Source organism: Mustela nivalis (genome assembly GCF_964662115.1).
Source record: "Mustela nivalis genome assembly, chromosome: 7".
Taxonomy (NCBI): Eukaryota; Metazoa; Chordata; class Mammalia; order Carnivora; family Mustelidae; genus Mustela; species Mustela nivalis.
The window spans coordinates 136861911-136880776 of record NC_139026.1 but is presented as its reverse complement, the minus strand read 5'-3'; the positions used below and the strand labels follow the sequence as shown (position 1 = coordinate 136880776).

The window sequence follows — 18866 nt, the reverse complement described above, 5'->3', positions numbered from 1 at the left end:
TGAGAGTAATTCACTCATAGCTTCCTGAGAGACAGTGCGTGGGAGGCTAATTTGTAAGAACCTGTATTTTGGAAAACGTCTTGATTCTACTCCCATGCTTAACTGATAGTTGGCTGAGTATAGAAGCCTAGATAGGAAAAAAATTTCCCTGCAACATTTTGCAGGCATTTTGTTCTATCCTACTTTCTAGTAGGTTCTTGACAACTTTCAATTCATGCAGATGCTTGATCCTTGACTGCAGTACTCTGAAACTTCATGGCAAAGTGTCTTAGCTCATGCTTCTGGACTTCTAGACTCTCAATTTGGAAACCAGTTTTCAGACTTGGGATATGTATATACATAAGTTCTTTAATGTTCTTCTATTCATTTTTTTTTCCAGTTAGCTTTGTCTGGACTCTTCATTAGATTTTATAATTTTCATATATGTGTGTTTATGTGTGTGTGTGTGTGTGTGTGTGTGTGTGTGTGTGTGTTTCTTTCTACTTTTCCTTTTCAATTTCTGGGATTTTTCTTCAATTTTAACTTCAGAACTCTCCAGAGATTAAATTGTTTTTCTCCCGATTATATTTCAGTTTTAAAGCACTTTGTTCTTAGAAAAACCTCTTTGAAAACTTTGTCCTTATTTCACAGAGAGAGTATCTTGTCTTATTTTATTCTAGAGAAATTGACAGTAGTTTTTTTTAAAGTTTTCTTCTCTTTTTCCTTTATGTTTCTATTGCTGATTCATTTGCTTTGACCTCTGTTTTTCTTATTAAAGACTTCTGCAGACATTGGCCTCTCCTTGGCTGTCCACTCATGGTTAGCGGCTGGTGCTCAGAGCTGACAGGCCGTGCTGGGCATCTAGGATGCTTTTCTAACTGTGGGGTGCACTTTAGCATGATCCAAATAAATGCTGTTTCACTGGGGAAAACTCACTCTTCGTGCCAGGATTTGTATCTCTAGGTCTTTCCTCTTGAAGTGGATTTTGGATTGTCTGGTCTGCTGTCTGGGTGGTTCAGGTCTGGCTGTCAGCCTCCGGGAGCCGAGTGTGGTATCAACATTTCATATGTCTTCACTGAATCCTTCTTCCTTGGAAATGAAGCATCACCTTCAATGATGCTTCGCTTCCCCCAGCCCAGATGCCTTCTGTTCTGCCCTTTCTAGAGAATACACCCCCAGGCTTACAGCAGGTAAGGAGGGACAGTCTCAGAAGTAAGGGATTAGATAGGGAGTTTTTACTACTACTTAAACAGACTTTTAACCAACTTTGTGGTGTTTAGTCTTTCAGAAGTATCAGATGAGGCCATTTCTTCAGCCTTCTGGAGGTCTACCATTTAAATCAGGTTCTTTCTGGACTTTTCTCAATACTGGGTTAGTGTTCAATTTCTTGGTTCTGCAAAGCCTGTTACCGTATAACTTTCCAATGCCCCCCATTTGTTTAGGTCTTTATGCTTATAAGAAATCCTTTCCTATTAGTGGAGCTTCAGGAGAACAGGGAGATTGAAACATGTGCTGAGTTGACCATCTTTAAATGGAAGTCAGTAAGGCACTCTTCCAGCACAATTAATCTCTCCTTTGTTGTAACAATATAGCTCTATAACTTCTCTTAAGTCCCTCCAAGTATTTATACATTAATTTTTTTGACTATGTATGTAGGTTTTACTTTCTACCAAGTTCATGTCACAATAGGAAAAGAGGCATTCGGTGTAAGGTGGTAAACTACCTACTTATAGTTTGTAGAATATGCTGTATTTATTATCTATGCTCTGCCACAAAATGATGACTCCTTATGTTAAGCACTAGCTGAACAAACAGATAATTCAGCAAATAACCATTCATAACAATTCACACCTCAGCCTGGAATCCTTCTTAATGGCTCTGAAAAAGTAGAAGTTCCATATTCCTTCTTTGTCATAGCCTATCTGTTCTTGTTTGTATTCATAAGACCAGACAAAGGTCACTCGAATGTTCCATGTGCAGTATTAGGTTGCCCAGATACATAAAGTACACAAAACTCAGTGTGTGGAGTGTGCAGGGGTCTATACTTTGGTTAAGAGCCAGGCTTTATAATGGGAGAGATATGGCTTTAGAAGTGGACTTCACTCTCTGAGAACTTGGATCTTTAGACTCCTACATAGAAAATGAGGATACCAGGTCAACCATTCCTTCCCTTGTTTGGGGATTTAAGGAGATGTGGTTGGCAAATTCATTCTGGTTCCTCTGGAGCAGAGATACATCTGGTATATGTGTTTTTGTTCCCTCCTTAGTGCTCAGTTCTTCAAACACACAAGATCTAGATTGTTACTTAAGAGTGTATATAAAAAATAAATTGATGGTCCGCAGCATTGAAACATCAAGATAGCTTTCATGCAGATGGCACTGAAGGTGAAGAAGGAAGCTCCTGGCCCCCCATCCCACCCCTACCCCCAAGCTGAAGCCAAAACAAAGGCTCTTGAAGGCCTTTGTTGGAAAACAGTACCACAAGGAGTCCATAGTCACAAAAATAAGATCTGCACACCACCTAACACTCAGATGGCTCAAGATATTGTGTCTGCGAAGATAGCCCAGAAATCTTTGAACGAGCACCTGCAGGAGAAAGAAACTTGACTGTGATGCCATCAAGTTCCCCCTAACTACCTAGCCAGCCCTGAAGAAAATATAAGTTAACGATACGCTTTTGTTCATTATGGATGTCAAGGCCAACAAGCACCACATCAAATAAGCTGTGAAGAAGCTCTGTTGACATTGCCATGGTCAAGGTCAATACTCTCATCAGGCCTGATAGCCAGATGTACAGCTGGCTCCTGACCATGATACTTCGGGTGTTGCCAACCAAACTGGGATCATGTAAACTAAATCCAGCTGACAAAATCTAAATATAAATTTTTTCACCACAAAAAAAATAAACTTCAACTTCACATCGTCATTAACTGTTTATTGACCCTTTGTACCTCCACTGGACAAGAGACCCCACCCCCCACTGGTTCCATGGCTCCGGAGAACCAGAACACAGTAACAAGCAAATGTTGGCTAAGCTCAAGTGAGAAAAAAGTGTCTGATTGGATCCTATGGAATAACAGTAACAATGAAACTGAAATTTAAATTGTTAGTTTTTTGGGGGTGGGAGTGAGATAGGGAGAGCTTGGACATTTCATTTTAAGGAAAGCAGCAGGGGATGACCCTCTAAGGACTGGAAGCAAAAGCCAATGATGAGAGCAAGCTCGTGCCACTTGTCCACAAGATTCATTGTTGTAGACTTTCCAGCAATGTCTTTGCTTTGATTCTCCCACCCACCCCATTGTCTCTTCCTGGAAGACACACATCTTAGACCTTTCTCATAGGAGAAATTGTTTTACCTGTCTCACTGGCATTGGTGATCTTACTGTAGCTTTCTTTTGTAGCAACATGGACGGGACTGGAAGAGATTCTGCTGAGTGAAATAAGTCAAGCAGAGAGAGTCAATTATCATATGGTTTCATTTATTTGTGGAGCATGACAAATAGCATAGAGGACATGGGGAGATGAAGAGGAGAAGGGAGTTGGGGTAAATTGGAAGGGGAGGTGAACCATGAGAGACTATGGACCCTGAAAAACAATCTGAGGGGTTTGAAGGGGCGGGGGGTGGGAGGTTGGGGGAACCAGGTGGTGGGTATTGGAGAGGGCACGGATTGCATGGAGCACTGGGTGTGGTGCAAAAACAATGAATACTGTTATTCTGAAAAAAATAAATTTAAAAAAAGAAGATGATGTGGGTGAATGAATACGCACACACACATATTATATATATATCATATAAATTATTATATAATATTATAATAATTTTTATAATATTAAAATTATATAATATAATAATTTATATATTATATACATTATATATTATTAATATTATATTATATTATCATATTATTATTATATTATATATATTATATATATATAATCACTCATCAAATAAATAAAATCTTAAAAAAACCCTCAGATTGTTTTTGCACTTGTAGTACATACTTGATTGTGTAAGCACCCCACCCAGTGCTCCATGCAATACGTGTCTTCCATAATACCCACCACCACTGGATTGTTTTTCAGAGTCCATAATCTTTCAGGGGCGGGGGGGTGGGAGGTTGGGGGAACCAGGTAGTGGTATTATAGAGGGCACTGATTGCATGGAGCACTGGGTGTGGTGCAAAAATAATGAATACTGTTATGCTGAAAATAAATAAAAAATAAATTAAAGAAAAATGAAGAACCATCAAAAAAAAAAAGTATCTCCAGACACAGCAGATTTTTCTCGCTTATATCTGGGGAAAAGCTAGGACAAAATAAAAAAAAATATATTAAAAATCACAGCCAAAGACGCTCAGCAAGCTGACTGAATATTTAGCTCTTAAAAAAAAAAAAAAAGACTTTTCAAGAGACTCTTTTTAGTTAAATCTCCAATATAGGAAATAATTCACTAGAACATCCTAAACCTTAAATTGCTTTAACATGCACTTGTAGGGGCACCTGGGTGGCTCAGTGAGTTAAAACCTCTTCCTTCGGCTCGGGTCATGATCCCAGGGTCCTGGGATCAAGCCCCACATTGGGGGGGGGTCTCTGCTCAGCGGGAAGCCTGCATCTCCTCCTCACTCTTCCTGCCTCTCTGCCTATGTATGATCTCTGTCTGTCAAATAAATAAATAAAATCTTAAAAAAAATAAAATGCACTTGTAGTAGTACATACTTGATTTTCTAGAAATCTATTTTTAGTATTTCATACAAAAGTAATTCAAGGAAGCCCGTCTTAAAGAGCATAAGTGAAGGAAACATGTTTTTCTTGGGGTGCACTGAAAAATTAATACACGCATCGTTTGATTTCAGTGTACAGATAGAGCACTTTGCACAAAGATTGACTTAAGTATTCTGGTCAAGAGGCTTGAGAGTATGACTTGGATGGGTGGTTTTGTGAGTTCACAGGAGTGAAGACGACAGGAAACACTGCAGCCTTCTCCTCCCATTCCCTGCCCACAGACAGAATAGTGGACCATGTTTCACAGAATGATGACGGTGCATGTTTTTCCTGAAACTGCAGGAAATGAAACTTCAGTACTCATATTTTTTTTTCCCTGTACCCTCTTGAGATTCCTTTATCTACTGCAATTTTTCTCCCTCTTGAAGCTATTCTCAGACAGACATTCCCCATGTGGCTTTGTGTCATGTCTAGCATCTCCAAACAAACCCATTCCTCCCATGGGATGGGCCAGGCCACGGGGCTTGGGATGGGGTGGGGCCGAGCTGGAGATGAGTCTTTTTCGGTAATTCAGAATTTCCTATAGGGGCTCCTTGCTGTTCATTTGTTCTTTTTGGTAGATTTTTTTTTTTTTTTTTTTTTTTTTTTTTTTGGTAGAGACAGAGACATGTAACTTAACATTTGTACACTGTTTTTTACTTCTCCAGGCTTTGCCTTTTTTTTTTTTTTAAAGATTTTATTTATTTATTTGACAGGCAGAGATCATAAGTAGGCAGAGAAGCAGGCAGAGAGAGAAGAAGGGACACAAGCTCCCTTCTAAGCAGAGAGCCCGATGCGGGGCTCGATCCCCGGACCCTGGAATCAGGACCTGAGCTGAAGGCAGAGTCTTTAACCCACCAAGCCACACAGGTGCCCACAGGCTTTACTTTTGTTGATAACAACACAGACCCTGTTTTGAAAGGAGACTTGTCCTTGAAGTCAGAGTTGGAGACCTCTTAGCAGCAAATGTTTGAGTGGGCTGTTCAGAACTTTAGTTTGCTACTTTGTAACATATGTAGTCTTTGTTAGCCAAGGGCTGTCCAGAAGTTTTAACAGCTTTGTACACTGCAAGGCATTATTTATGTATAAACCCTTACTGTGAACAGACTGGGTGTTTGAAAAAGTATTAGTTGAGTGTGTTATGCAAGCTAGCAGCTACCTTCCACGTTCAGTATTTCTTATTAGGGAGTCACTTGTAATCAGATAAGGGTTCTGAGTTTAAATAATTTATCTTCTGGTTTGAGCTGGACTGCCTGGGTTTAAGCTCCGGCTCTGTCACTTACTATCCCTGTGACCCAGAGTCAGTGTCAGTCTGGTCTATAAGAGAGAGTAGTAACAGATGCGATATTAATGTTGACAGCGCTGACCTGCTTGGTCAGAACTTTTTTTTCTTTTTTAAGATATTATTTATTTATTTGACAGAGTGAGAGCAGAAGCAGAGGGAGCACAGGCAGAGTGAGAGGGACAAGCAGGCTCCCCGCTGAGCCAAGATGCAGGGCTAGATCCTAGGACCATGGGATCATGACCCAAGCCCAAGGCAGACACTTAACTGACTGAGCCACCCAGGCGCCCCAGTCATAACTTTTTCAACTTGGGAAGCCCAAGTGTTAGAACCCCACTGGATTTGAAAAATGTCCCACATAAAAAAGTTAATGCAAAGAAAAAAAGATTCCTTCAAAGTAATTTGGCATGGAAACATTTGGAAACCGGCTTCTGAAATCCCGTTTGGTGTGTCGGTGACTTTTTTTGTTTTAAAGGAAAAAGCCCCTCCGTTACTTGAGATAAGTGGGGGAAACATCAGCGCGGAGATTCTCGGGAGTAGCTGGGTCTGACTCATTCCACGCCTGCGTCCTTCCCGTCCTGACCCATGCCATAGTGTGGTTTCTTTCTAGTGGACAGGGTATTCCCCTGCCCTATGTTGGCCTACAGTGACTCATGCCAAATCAGAGTTTCACATCTAAGTGTTATGGGCATTGATTATCAAAGCTGGAACCCAGAGGCCTGGTTGCAGTGAGGATAGGCTAATTAAATACCCCTCTTTAAAGGTCAGAACTTTCCTCTAGAAAAGATTCTTCTCCATCTGGAAGCCTCTGTCTGATGTCACCAGAGATAAGAACTCTTTAAAAGGGAACATTTCCGAAAAGTACACTCAGCTTTTTTGTAACATTCATTTTAGGGATGAAATCAGCCTAAACCATAAATTGACTTGTTTACTCAAAAGAAAGAAATGCTGGCTGAGCAGGGAGTTCATCATAACCTTCATTATTTAGACAGTCTGCCCAGCTGACGAGCTGTTTTACTTTGCCTCTGACTTCACAGGCTTTTAAAACAGGACAGACGGCCACGCATGCTCATGGCCTGTTGATCAGACAGGAACTGGCCAGGAGTTTTCTCACCCACAGAAGCTAAAGGCTTTTAAAACCTTCCTTAATCAGGCCAGGCAGCCACTGCCCGTGGGTGGCAAGTGATACAAAATCTATTTATTTATCTACCCTGGATTTGGTCCTCCTCTTGCTTTTTAAGTGAGGAGACTGAGGCTTGGGAAGTCAGTGACGTTTCCTCCAGTGCTATGTGTCATGGCTGGGCTGGTTTTGAGTTCACCTGCCCTCTGAGGCCAAGGAAACCGTATCTGTTCTACCTGGAACTTAAAGATAGAGTCAAGCCAAAGACAAAAACCAAGTCACTGACAGACATGCGTCCTGAAAATAAGGAGCTGACATCCACCACCCTTTTTCATCCCTTGAAATAACTCTTTTGTAACAACGATGTCTCCATTTTACACAGGACAGTGTGGTACAGTGAGCACTGCTGAATGGTGGAACTATAAGCCAAACCACCATTCTTTATGCTCAAAAGCTGTGCTGTGGTGCATAATGAATCTTGGAACACTGGGGGAAAAAAAAAGCTGTGCTCTTTCTATTTCCCTGGAGAAAAGTGAGTACACCCTGGATGTGGTAGAAGTTGTATTAAGGGGTGGGAGTGGAAGGAATAGCAAAGAGATGCAATCGTGGACCGGCTCCCTCATTTCCCAGCATCCTCTGCAGGGAATATGCTAATATGCTCACGCCCTAGACGGAACTTTCTTCTCTCTCTCTACTCCTTAGAAAACTCCTCAGAGCTCATCTCAAATGTCCCCAGCTTCCCCTGAGCTTCCCAGTTATAACTAGGTATTTTTCCCCCTGATGTTATTTTCTCATACATTTTGTATTAGGGTTTATTTTTCTATGTCTGACTTCTCTTCCTAGACCATGAACAGCTTGAGGCAAAAGATTGTGCCTAATAAGTTTTATTTAAAAATTATAAACTAATTAAAAATTGTATTGTGTAAAAACAATCTGACACATATGCTATTTGTGGGGTTGATGTTATCAAGCATCCTGCCTGCTCCTCTCTGACCCCATGTCCTTCTCTCCATCCAGGCCTAACCGCCTTCCTGAATGGCCTTGCTTTGCTTCTAGTTTTTACCACGCTTCTATGAGTCCCCAGGCATTGTTCCTTTTGCTTGATTTTGAACTTTATAAAAACAATGTCATACTGAATGTATTCTTCAGCAATCTGTTTTGAAAATTTTGAGGATTCTTTCATATTGAGGTACCTGTAGTTTGTTCATTTTTCATTATTGGTCTGGTAATGGATAGTATTTCATTATAAGAAATTCTTGGTGCACCCGTACAAGAACGCTTGCGGGTGCAGGATCAAGGTGGGTCCTTGTAAGTCTACACCCGCAAGAACTCCTGCGTGCCTGCAGCGAGAAACATGATATGAATGTTCATAGCAACATTGTTAAAAAATCAAAAAGACCAGAGACAACCAGCTTGTTCCTTCATGGGAGAATAGATAAAGAAATAACAGTATTTTCTTATAATTTTTGTAGGGTTTTTCTTCTACCCTCTGGAACACATATGCCTTTCCAAAGCATTCAAAATCTCTGCCACCTTTGTTTGTCCGATTAACATGATGTCATCAAAATAATGAACCGATGAGATTTTCTATGGAATTTCCAAATGGTTCAGGTCCCTGGTGACAGAAAGCAGAGGAATTAATGTAGTCCTCAGGCAAGACTGTAAATGAATGTATCCTGTTGTCCATTCTTAAGTGAATGCAAAGTTTTTTCTGATCCTATTTTCCAATAAATATTAGGAAGGATGTTATCAAGCTCAATTTGCCAGATCAATAAGTGTATACCAGAATTTGTTAATCAGCTTTAATAAACATGCCACGTCTGGCCCAGCAGGTGCAGTTGGTACTTAAACTTGGTAAAGTTTGTAGTAAGTCACTGTCATCCATCGGAATCTACTCATTTTTTGTGGAGACTAGACTGGCAACATAAACGGTGTGATGAGGACCACTGTTCCTGCATTCTCTGTCTCTGAGGATGGCACTGATCACCAGCCCCTTCATGGTTTTAGGGGATGCTAATTGGCTTTTTCTGATTCAATAGCTCTTACTCTTAAGATCAAGATACAAGTGTGAGAGTTCCAAATACTACTACGTACATTCATTCCTACTGCACACTCAGGAATCCAGGAAGTAGTCCCTGGGTGAGTCTGTGCAGTTCGTGGACACACTGTGAGATGGACCTGGGCTCAGACTCCATTTACCACCTAAACTCAATGTGCCCCTTACTCTAACACAGACCCGGGATGGCAGGAACCAGCTCAACTTGGTCCTCTATCCAGGAGTCTTCAAAAGATGTGAAGGTATCACTTTCCTTAGTATACGATTAGCCAAGTAGATGCTCTGGGGGAGGGACCAGGGAAACCACTACTTAATGCAGTTCCCATGATGCTTCAGGATCCTTTATGGCAATGTGGCCTCTCCATCAGTTGATGAATTTTAAGTCTAAGGGCATTTCAAGTCTAGAAACAGAGCAAGAGGCCTGACTTCCATTGCGGTGACTGATCTCCGTCTTCTGCCCACCTGTTTGTAAGGTCCTTCAATTTTTTTTTTTTTTAAAGATTTTATTTATTCATTTGACAGAGAGAGATCACAAGTAGGCAGAGAGGCAGGCAGAGAGAGAGAGTCTAGAGAGAGAGAGAGAGAGAGAGGGGAGGAAGCAGGCTCTCCATTGAGCAGAGAGCCCGATGTGGGACTCGATCCCAGAACCCTGAGATCATGACCTGAGCCGAAGGCAGAGGCTTAACCCACCGAGCCACCCAGGTGCCCAGGTCCTTCAATTTTATATATTGAATAACACCCATCTTGCTTGTCCTAGGACTGACATACTCTATTAACCCTCTTTATAGGCCTCTGTGGATGAAGGCCATTCCAACTCTGCTGTCTATTCGGGTCATTGCGCTCACCTCTCTTCTGAGAGTTAGATGCTGCCATCTGGGATCACCATGGCTCCAAGAAATCCCAATTCTGGAACAATATCTCCTCCCATCCACCCTGGCCCAAGGAGATAACCTCCATTGAGCTTCTCTGTAATGTCCGTGCTCCTCTAAACAGCACATTCCTTATTATCTTGGGGGACAGGGAGTCCTCCATGGCCTCCCAAGGAACACTATCAGTTGGTGGTTTCCCTGTCTTAGACAGCAAATCCACAGCCGGCCTGCCTCCCTGGACCTTTTTTGGTCCCGTCCTCCACAATCTATAGGTCAGTTAGCATGACCCAGGACTTTTCCAGCCTGGTCTTTTGCTCTTGGGCCCTCAGTAACATTTTTACTCCTCCGTAACAGGAGTTTCTTTGTATTTGAGAATACTGTTCTGAACCACATGGTGTAGAATGATGCTAGATTTGAATAAAGTCCAGATACAGAAAATAATCTGTAGCAGGTCTAAGATGCATATAATGCTTACAAAACATCCCTGGAATTTAGGACATATGACTCAGATCTTTGGTATACTCAAAATCTGTCACTGTTAAAAACACTTTTTGGAACCTCTAGCAAGTATTAGTAGGAAGTCAAAGGTTTCTGGGATTCTGGGGCAAGAACGTGTTATCTACAGCAGAGGACATTACACTCACTTGAGAAGCAGGTTCTGATGTACTCCTGGGTCCTGGTAAAGACAGGGTCCAACAATGTGGCACCAAATGATCATGAAGCCAAAACTTTCCATCCTGAGTTGGGCATAGTCAGATCCGTCAAGCCTTAAGGTCAGAAAGATCAGCAGAAATCCTTTGTAAAATGGACAGAGCACATCTAGGATTGAAATAGAGAAAGCCGAGAGGCACATGAAGTTTCATGTCATCTACCAATTAACACTTTTTGTAAGAAATACATTTATTATTGATCAATGTAACTCAAAAATACTTGTTCTTTCCGGGGCTGGTCCAGACGTCTCCTCAGACCACACATGTGGCGGACACTGGTGGGTGGGGGACAGGGTGAATATTTCCTGGGCCCAGCTTAAAATAAAAAGCCTCAGCCCAGTTTCTAGAGGGTTTGGTTCAGTCAGATGAGGGAACTGGAGAAGGGGCCACTGGTGTTTGGGAGTACCACTCAGGAGTGGAGTTGAAGAGTTGTGAGGAAAAATCCTGACTAGACCGAGCTTCAAGCAGTCCACCAGGGGGGGCATCTAATTTGTGAGGAGAGAAAAATGAAGAGGAAAGGGCACATGGGGACCACATGGCTTTGCTGATTGCTCAGGGGCTTTGAAGAAGCCTGACTGAAAGATTGAAGAAATGCAGGTCTGGAGAGGAGGCGTGTGGATGTCTGTAGGGGAGGGAACGCCAAGTGTGAGGCTTTCTGTGTCCCTTGTTCATGCTCTCAAAAGATCATCCACCCTAGAAGAGGCAGTAAAGTACCACGAGGATGGGATGACTTGGCCAATAGATGCCAGCTAGTTCCTGTCCTCGACATAGCAGGGTGGTGCAGTGGGCTCAGAGGAGAGACAGTGGAGAGATGCAGGCCACGTGTTAATACAATACCACGGCTGACCCAGCCACCAACACTGCTGAGTGTCTGACCTGCCATTCACAGAGACAGAGACCAGTGCTGAGCTTCCAATACACAACCAGCCTTGGACTAGGCCCCCAGTCACTGGTGGCAAGTGGTTAATCAACCTCCTTTAATCCCAGAACGGGCAATAATTCACCCTGAGATTCTTGTGTGTTTGGGGGCATGGTGTTGCCTTTCTTGCCTATAGAACTTGGGCTAGAACCACTACCCAAATCTTCGCAGGATGTCGGATCCACAGATGCAGAATTCTTTTTGACATTGTCTTGGACTACAGGGTTCGTTTATAGCCAAGAAGTGTGATGGTGGGTACAGACGTTAGGTACATGACTCTGGGTCCTACTGTATTCTGTGCCATTCAGAAGGGGTGAGCTGGAAAGGATGATAGAATGGCCTCTTGAAGGGGCAGCCAAGGTGCCAACTTGGAGTGGACCCTCTGGGAGGCGAGATTAACTATGCTTCAGGATAGAAACCTTCAACCAATGGCCATTATGTGATGCTGTGTCCTCAACAGGTGGAATTACTTCTGGCTTAAGAAAAGATGCCTTGCCAGAGATGTAATAAATTCTCAGTTCCCCACTTCCCTGCTGGGGTAGCCCATAGCCAAGAACTGAATAAAACATGAGTACAAAAGCCCAGTTACCTAGGCTGCCTAAAGTGGGGACCAACTCTGGTGCACACGATGCTGCAGAACTTGCTATGGGATCAGACTGAAGCCAGACTCCAGGTAAATCACATCTTTCCAGCTTCTTCCCTTGCTGTATCCTGCTTCCCTCACTTCCTTTCTCTGGAGAACACTGTCAATAAATACATGCACTTGAACCCATCTCAAGCCTTTTAAGGAACTTGTCCTGCATGATGCAACATCTCACCTGGTTTTCCTTCACTGGGCCCTTGCCATTGCAAATCATTAAATTCTCCTCAAACCACCACATTTGAGCATGCAGGGCCCTAATATATTTGCTAAGATAGTGTTCGCTTCAGCAGCACATATACTAAAATATTTGCTAAGATATTTTTTTAATGCGTTGCTGGTGAATTTTATCAAATGCTTTTATAAGATCAAACTCTTTTTATGAATTAACACAAAATTTCTTTTTTAATGTATTTAGTGGTGAAATATATGAATATTTCTAAAATTAAGCCGTCTTGCTGCATTCCTAGAATAAGTTAAGTGGTCATAGTGTGCTTTTAAAATACATGCTTGGATTCATTTTGCACATATTTTGTATACAAATTAGCATCTGTGTTCAGGAGTCACATTATCCTTCTCATTTTCTCTTTGTATGATTTGGTAATGATGAAGTTCCACTAATTTCATAGAATATGTTGGGGAATTTTCCTGGTATTATATCCTTTTAAAGAATTGATTTATTCAACTTTTGGAATCCTTAAATAATTGGATAATTGATAAAACTTGTCTGTAAAATTTTGGGGCCTGACTTCTTTGTGGTAAGATACCTAATTATTGATTAGTTTTCTTTATGGTCCCTATGACTATACAACATATCCACTTTCAAGAAATAATTGGTAAAGGAATGAATGACCCACTTGGGCATATGTTTAAATCCTATGTTTAAAAAAGGAAGTAAGTGTATCCAGTATCAATGAATACACTGAAAAGGAAATTATGAAAAAAAATTCATTTATGGCAACATCAAAAAGAATAAAATACTTAGGAATTGACCAAGGAGAGAAAATGTTTGGATACTAAACACTACAAAATATTGCTGAAAGAAGTTAAAGATACCGGTATATGGAAAGACATCCTATCTTCATGAATCAGAAGACTAAATACTGTTAAGATGTCAATACTACCCAAAACAACCTACATATTCAAAGCAATCCCTATCAAAATTCTAATGACATTTTTACAGAAATAGAAAAATCTATCCTAGACTTCATATGTAATCTCAAGAAAAGCTGAAATAGTCTTGAAAAGAAGAGCAGAGTTGGAACTGATTTCAAAATTTAAGACAAAAATACGGTAATCAGAATAGTTTGGTGTTGGCTTATAGAAAGGTATACAGGTCAATGGACTAAAATAAGAGACTTTAGAAATAAGCCCTCATCTATGGTCAAATTACTTTTGACAAGGATACCAAGACCATTCAGTGGATGAAAGGACAGTCTTTTCAGCAAATGATATTGGGAAAACTAGATATCTATATCCAGAAGAATAAAATTGGACCTTTGTTCCATATAGAAAAATTAAAGATCAGAAAGTGAGACCTAGGCTTTTTCTTCTCTCCTCTCACGGTCTAAAGATGCCCTCAGCCACCAGCCACAGCGGAAGCGGCAGCAAGTCGTCCGGACCGCCACCCCCGTCGGGTTCCTCCAGGAGTGAGGCGGGGGCCGGGGCAGCTGCGCCGGCTTCCCAGCACCCCGCAACCGGCACCGGTGCTGTCCAGACCGAGGCCATGAAGCAGATCCTCGGGGTGATCGACAAGAAACTTCGGAACCTGGAGAAGAAAAAGGGCAAGCTTGATGATTACCAGGAACGAATGAACAAAGGCTTAATCAAGATCAGCTGGATGCCGTATCTAAGTACCAGGAAGCCACAAATAACTTGGAGTTTGCAAAAGAATTACAGAGGAGTTTCATGGCATTAAGTCAAGATATTCAGAAAACAATAAAGAAGACGGCGCGTCGGGAGCAGCTTATGAGAGAAGAAGCAGAACAAAAACGTTTAAAAACTGTACTTGAGCTCCAGTATGTTTTGGACAAATTGGGAGATGATGAGGTGAGAACTGACCTGAAGCAAGGTTTGAATGGAGTGCCAATATTGTCTGAAGAGGAATTGTCATTGTTGGATGAATTCTACAAATTAGCAGACCCTGAACGGGACATGAGCTTAAGGTTGAATGAGCAGTATGAACATGCTTCCATTCACCTATGGGACTTGCTGGAAGGAAAGGAAAAATCTGTATGTGGAACAACCTATAAAGCTCTAAAGGAAATTGTTGAGCGTGTTTTCCAGTCAAACTACTTTGACAGCACCGACAACCACCAGAATGGGCTGTGTGAGGAAGAAGAGTCAGCTTCAGCACCTACAGCTGAAGACCAGGTAGCTGAAGCTGAACCTGAGCCAGCAGAAGAGTACACCGAACAAAGTGAAGTTGAATCAACAGAGTATGTAAATAGACAATTTATGGCAGAAACACAGTTCAGCAGTGGTGAAAAGGAGCAGGTAGATGAGTGGACAGTCGAAACAGTTGAGGTGGTATATTCACTCCAGCAGCAACCTCAGGCTACATCTCCTTCAGTGCCAGAGCCCCATTCTTTGACTCCAGTGGCTCAGGCAGATCCTGCTGTGAGAAGACAGTGAGTCCAGGACCTTATGGCGCAAATGCAGGGGCCCTATAATTTCATACAGGATTCAATGCTGGATTTTGAAAACCAGACACTTGATCCTGCCATTGTATCTGCACAGCCTATGAATCCGACACAAAACATGGACATGCCCCAGCTGGTTTGCCCTCCGGTTCATTCTGAATCTAGACTTGCTCAGCCTAATCAAGTTCCGGTACAACCAGAAGCTACACAGGTTCCTTTGGTTTCATCCACAAGTGAGGGATATACAGCATCTCAACCCTTGTACCAGCCTTCTCACGCTACAGAGCAGCGACCACAAAAGGAACCAATTGACCAGATTCAGGCAACAATCTCCTTAAATACAGACCAGACTACAGCATCATCTTCCCTTCCGGCTGCTTCTCAGCCTCAGGTGTTCCAGGCTGGGACAAGCAAACCATTACATAGCAGTGGAATCAAGGTAAATGCAGCTCCATTCCAATCCATGCAAACGGTGTTCAATATGAATGCCCCGGTTCCTCCTGTTAATGAACCAGAAACTTTGAAACAGCAAAATCAGTACCAGGCCAGTTACAACCAGAGCTTTTCTAGTCAGCCTCACCAAGTAGAACAAACAGACCTTCAACAAGAACAGCTTCAAACAGTGGTTGGCACCTACCATGGTTCCCAGGACCAGCCCCATCAAGTGACTGGTAACCACCAGCAACCTCCCCAGCAGAACACTGGATTTCCACGTAGCAGTCAGCTGTATTATAACAGTCGTGGTGTGTCTCGTGGTGGTTCCCGTGGTGCTAGAGGCTTGATGAATGGATATAGGGGCCCTGCCAATGGATTCAGAGGAGGATATGATGGTTACCGCCCTTCATTCTCTAACACTCCAAACAGTGGTTATACACAGTCTCAGTTCAGTGCTCCCCGGGACTACTCTGGCTATCAGCGGGATGGATATCAGCAGAATTTCAAGCGAGGCTCTGGGCACAGTGGACCACGGGGAGCCCCACGAGGTCATGGAGGGCCCCCAAGACCCAACAGAGGGATGCCGCAAATGAACACTCAGCAAGTGAATTAATCTGATTCACAGGATTATGTTTAAACGCCAAAAACACACTGGCCAGTGTACCATAATATGTTACCAGAAGAGTTATTATCTATTTGTTCTCCCTTTCAGGAAACTTATTGTAAAGGGACTGTTTTCATCCCATAAAGACAGGACTACAATTGTCAGCTTTATATTACCTGGATATGGAAGGAAACTATTTTTATTCTGCATGTTCTGTCCTAAGCGTCATCTTGAGCCTTGCACATGATACTCAGATTCCTCACCCTTGCTTAGGAGTAAAACATAATACACTTTACAGGGTGATATCTCCATAGTTATTTGAAGTGGCTTGGAAAAAGCAAGATTGACTTTTGACATTGGACAAAATCTATAAATCAGCCCTAGAGTTATTCAGTGGTAACTGACAAAACTAAAATATTTCCCTTCGAGAAGGAGTGGAGTGTGGTTTGGCGGAACAACTGCATTTCACAGCTTTTCCAGTTAAATTGGAGCACTGAACGTTAGATGCATACCAAATTATGCATGGGCCCTTAATATAAAAGGCTGGCTACCAGCTTTGACACAGCACTATTCATCCTATGGCCAAACGACTGTGGTTAAAAACACATGTAAATTGCTTTTTAACAGCTGATACTGTATAAGACAAAGCCAAAATGCAAAATTAGGCTTTGATTGGCACTTTTTGAAAAATATGCAACAAATATGGGATGTAATCTGGATGGCCGCTTCTGTACTTAATGTGAAGTATTTAGATACCTTTTTGAACACTTAACAGTTTCTTTGACAATGACTTTTGTAAGGATTGGTACTATATATCATTCCTTAAAATGTACATTGTCTGTCACTAATCCTTGAATCTTGCTGTATTGTCACCTAAATTGGTACAGGTACTGATGAAAATATCTAATGGATAATCATAACACTCTTGGTCACATGTTTTTCCTGCAGCCTGAAGGTTTTCAAAAGAAAAATATCATATGCCTGCTGCTACCACCCTTTTAAATTGCTATCTTTTGCAAAGTACCAGTATGTGTTTTAGATTGATTTCCCTATTTTAGGGAAATGACAGACAGTACTTTCAGTTCTGATGGTATAAGCAAAACAAATAAAACATGTTTATAAAAGTTGTATCTTGAAACACTGGTGTTCAACAGCTAGCAGCTTATGTGGTTCACCCCATGCACTGTTAGTGTTTCAAATTTTAGGGTTATCTCCAGCAGCTATTTCTGTAGTTGCATTTATCTTTTGTCTAACCCTGATTGAATTACCTTTTTCTCATGGAGGCATTTATATTCAAAATGGTGATTCCTTCACTTAGATGCATAGGGAGAGTCACAAGTTTGATGGAGATGACAGTTTAGTAATTTATGTACTGTTGGAATTGTGCTAGCAGTTTGAGCACTAGTTCTGTGTGCCTATGAACTTAATGCTGCTTGTCATATCCCACCTTGACTTCATGGAGAATTAATCCCATCTATTCAGCAAAGGCTACTAATACTAAGTGAATGGTATTTTCTGTGCAGAAATGGAATTTTGTTTTATTAGCCTTTAGCTAAGGAATTTTTCCTGTAGGTGCTCAGCTACTAAAGAAAAACAAAAAATAAGACACAAAACTATACTCAAACATTCATTATTAGACAACTGGAGTTTTTGCTGGTTTTGTAACCTACTAAAATGGATAGGCTGTTGAACATTCCACATTCAACAAGTTTTTTGTAGGGTGGTGGGGAAGGGGGCATATATTCAATGTTTATTTTAAAATAAAGTAAGTTCTTGACTTAAAAAAAAAAAAGAAAGTGAGATCTAACCATGAGAATCAAAACTATATATATAAAACTCTTAGGAGAAAACAGTGGAAAAGCTTAGATCAAAACCAAATTATTACCAAATCACGGCATTAGATTTGGCAATAGTTTTTTGATGTGACACCAAAAGCACAGGCAACAAAAGAAAAAAAATAGATAAGTTAACTGCACTATAAATAAAAACTTCTGCACATCAAAGAACATAATCAACACAATGAAAAGCCAATCTACAGAATGGAAGAAAATATTTGGAAATCACCTGCCAAGGGATTAATATCCAGAATAAATAAAGAACTTTTATCATTCAACAGCAACCCTTCTAAAACCTGATTTAAACATGCAGAAAGGATTTAAATAGACATGTCGCCAAAGATAATATACAGGTGGCCAATAAACACATAAAAAATGCTCAAAGTCACTAATCATTGAATAAAGACAAATTAAAACCACTGTGAGATACCCCCTCACACTCACTATAATGGCGACTATAAAGAAAAAAACAACAGTGGTGACTATAAAGAAAAAAACAACAGCAACCAGAAAGTAACAAGTGTCATTAGCGTGGGGGGGGGGGATGATTGGGATGGGAAACTTTGTGCACCCTTGGCAATGTAATATGCTGCAGCTACAATGTGAAACAAAATAGTGGTTCCTCCAAAAATTAAAAATAGAATTACTATTTCATCCAGCCCTTCCATTTCTGGGTATGCATCCCAAAGAAATAAAATCAGGGGCTTGAAAAAATATTTGTACGCTCTTAATCATGGTGGCCTTATTCACAATAGCCCAGGGGTGGAAGCTGCCTACACCTCTACCTATGGATGAACAGATGAACACAATGTAACATGTACATACAATAGAATATTGCTCAGTCTTAAAAATGAAGTAAATTCTGACACACTGTACAGAAATATGAGTCTTGAGGACATGATGCTAAGTGAAATGAGGAAAAAAAGAAAAAAAAACAAACCCAAGCATATGAGACCACTTAGATGAGAGAACTAGAACATCAGATTCATTAAGGCAGAAAGTAGAATGGTGGTC

At 41.3% G+C, this 18866-nt stretch overlaps 1 pseudogene across 1 annotated transcript; it reads left to right on the top strand.

Moving 5' to 3' along the window:
- The first annotated feature begins 13884 nt into the window (after window positions 1–13884).
- Window positions 13885–17813, top strand: LOC309869565 (caprin-1 pseudogene; annotated as a pseudogene). Its single transcript has one exon. The product of its transcript is annotated as a caprin-1 pseudogene (transcript).
- The last annotated feature ends 1053 nt before the right edge of the window (window positions 17814–18866 follow it).